Raw genomic sequence first — 3835 nt, forward strand, 5'->3', positions numbered from 1 at the left:
CAGCGTTTGATCCACCCTTCGAAGCTTTTCTGGAAGTCGGTTTTTGGTATAGCTATTAGTGCCTCCAGCAATTTTAGCTTTATTGCCTCCACACTCTCAAAACGAGTTTCTCGTAGTGGTTTTTTGAGTTGATCGAATAGGAAAAAGTCACATGGTACCAGATCAGGTGAATTGGGCGGTTGTTGAATGGTATTGGTGTTGTTTTTGACGAGAAACTCACGAATAATCAACGCATAATGAGATGGCGCATTATCGTCATGAAGAATCCACGAGTTGTTGCCCCACAAAGCAGGTCTTTTTTTGCGGATAGCTTCGCGTACGGATCCGAATGATATGGTGGTTGTCTCAGCTATCTCCCTTATCGTCAATTTGCGATTTTCAATCAACAAATGTCGGATCTCATCGACGTTTTCATCAGTTTTCGATATCGATGGCCTCCCAGGACAAGCATCGTCCTCAACAGTCTCACGACCACTTTTAAAGCGTTTATACTACTGGTACACCTGTGTTTTCGATAGAGTATCGTCACCATAACACTTTTGTAACATTTTTAATTTGTCGGGACACTTAATTTTATTTTTATAGCAAAATTTAATGCAAGAACGTTGTTCAAGTTTTAAATCCATTGTAAAAATCGCCGCGACGTAAAAACTTGATGTAAAGAAATCACTGTCATAAAGGTAAATGAACAGCTGATAAGCAGAAGCTTGGCATGGGTGTCCGTAACAGTGCTGCCAACGTGACACAAACAACAGAATTCTAAACCGATAAGCCCGCGAGGTTTAAATTAAAAATTTCAATTATTTTTTGATCATGGTATATATATACACGTAATTGTTTCTATCTCTGAACCTTAGCAACTCTAGCTTTGCCAAANAATACTGTTTACGATGTACGTGAGTTTTGTGTTGCTAAAAAGCTATAAGCTCAATTGAGCAGCGTGACCAGTAACTATATATTTATATCAGTACTCTAAACATATANATGTATACAGAGTATCCGGTAATTGCCGTACAATCTNTCGTAGATACCTAGATAGAAGAATAATACTAAGTCAAACAGTCCTATATCATTTTGTGCGATTTGCAATAATTACCGAGATCTTTATTATTGCAAATCTCGCAAAGTATATAGAACTTTTNGACTCAGTATTACTCCTTTTACCTGTCTACGAGCGATTGTACGGTATTTTTTATGGCGTTTATTGAAATCTTTAAAAAAAAAGATTAGAAAAAGTACAATGTATCTTATATGATTTAAATTTAGTTAAGGATAGTAGACATATATATAATGATGTTTTACCTACGTTACTTTTCTTGCGTAATATACGCAGGTTTTTACATGTATGTAAAAAACAGTTTTTACACGATAATAATAAGCTTTTACATAAAAAATTGTGTGGTAAAATTATTATGCCTTACGGCTACGTTATGTTACCTTTTTATAAGCTTAATCCTAAAAAACAAATGCAGCGATACACAGATTAAACAGTAACGTAGATATTCTTCGATAAATTATAGTAAAAAGTTAGTTTTTAAATATAAAGAGAAAGAGAGAGAGAGAGAGAGAGAGAGAGAAATATATTGTATGTACATTTCAGAGACTTGGACATTATCAAGAAGAGACTCGAAGATATGTCGACAAAACAAGATTTCATGTAAGTTTTTCCTTTTGGAAGCTATATATTCTTTGACTGTTTGAAAATATATTTGAATAAAAGACCGGCCCAGTGGTCTCGCGGCCTGAGTGCAGGGGCTGCGAACTTGGAGGTCCTGAGTTCGAATCCGCTCACCATCAAAGGATTTTTCCCGGACCGGTCCCTTTCAACCGAGTTTATCGGTTGATTGGCGAACTAAATCGGACCTCCAATAATTAATTCGAGTATAATNCCCCCTCGAATTAATCCCCCTCCCACAAGGCGGTCACAGTCACAGTCACATTACCTGAGCACGAGCCTGACACAGATGGGCACACGCTCACTGTNAAAGACGGCCGTGTACCGCGTGGTAGTAGTTACTGCACAACAATCCCCCCTTACGTTCTGAGGATAGAATGGCGTATAGACTAACCTTTCCATAGGTTTACGAGCCATAAGCGCACCAAACCAACTAAACCAAACCATATATTTGAATAAAGATAAGCTATTGACAAATGCAGTTAGAATTTATATTCTTTAAATTGATCGTTTTTAATATGTATAAAAAAAAAAAATTAATAATAAATATAAAATAAATAGTAAGTAAACATTACATAAATATCAAATAAATGATTTTTAACTAAATTCAAAACTTAATTTATTAAAAAATTTATAATAAATATATTTACAAAATAATATATTAAAAATAACAATATTAAATATATATTTAAAGTAAACGTTAACTGAACGTTTTTNAAATTAGCTTCAAAATAATATTACCTGTAAAATTAATTAATAAATATGACATTAATGTAAAATACATAATAAAAGTTAAATTAATATGTACTAAAAATGAATATAAATAACTATAAATATAAATGTCATATAAATGTTAAAGAAATGATTTTTAAAACAATTATTAGAAGACTCTTGTCTTGGGCTCTGAAGTTTCTATACTAAGATATATAAACAGATGTATAAATGGTTGTAAGAGCCGTTTGCTGGGTGTTGTGCGGGAAATATTCGTGTATATATATATTTTTCGCAATATTTTAAAATTAATTAGGGAAGTCTCTCATATATGAGATGCAAATCTAGCATCCTATATAATTTTAAGAATTGAAATTTCAATTCAAAAACCTCACGTGTAAAAATTTACACGTGAACACGTATATATATACACACGAATATTTCCCGCACAACACCCAGCNAACAGCTCTTACAACCGTTTATACATCAGCATATATCTTAGTATAAATGATTTTTAACTTATATATAAATAAAAATTAAATATCAAATAATACAGAAAATGCTGCANTATGTTCTACTACAGGTTATCGTACTGTGTTTCAGAGCTCTGGACCAAAAATTNGTCAAGTTGTTGAAATTGAGATCTGATAAAATGCCGACAAAACCTAACTGTCTTCCTTTAGAGTCCGTCGAGCAGGTAGAGCTTTTCGAACATATCGAAGAAGAGCAGAATGACCAAATCGTAAGTCTTGCCTAGTATATACGATAACATGTATATAATGAAGCATTTGTTTGTTTATNCGTACATTTCTGTGAATGAAATATCAGTCTGTATGTAAGCGCAATAACTGAAGAACTTTGGTTTTAGAAAACATTTAANTTCGATGCAGTAATATCACTCATGCAGAGAAGAAAGTAATCTCTAAGATATCAAATGAANAATCATTATAACTTTAACGGAATTTATTAATTCAGAGATATATATACAGAATTTGCTCGTATTTTGTGTTAATAGAGTGAACTTGTACTTGAAGAAATGTAGAAAGATATCAGGAAAATAAGTTATCATAAACACAGAGTAGCATTTTTTCCAATGTATAATGAGATTTCTTTTTCCTTGTCGTCATTGTGTAGAAAATAATTACAGTACTATTAACATATTTACATTTTAATATGCAATTGTGTGTTTTAGATCGCTTATCTAAAATTTTTAAAAGGTCATACAGTTGACGAAAGCGTTAAATTTTGCATGAAGGAGANAATCACAGACAGTGCTTTAAGCAATTATTCTTTGTGGAGAGAGAAGAATAACAACATTGACTTATACAACAAAAGATTGTTATTAACAGTATACGGTATGTAATTTTTTTTACTTACATTACCATAACTTAAGATTGAATTAAAAGAATAAAAATTTCAAAACATTATATACGATATTCATAACACCAA

This window comes from Pseudomyrmex gracilis, unplaced genomic scaffold (assembly GCF_002006095.1).
Source record: "Pseudomyrmex gracilis isolate BER0280 unplaced genomic scaffold, ASM200609v1 scaffold_1814, whole genome shotgun sequence".
Lineage (NCBI taxonomy): Eukaryota > Metazoa > Arthropoda > Insecta > Hymenoptera > Formicidae > Pseudomyrmex > Pseudomyrmex gracilis.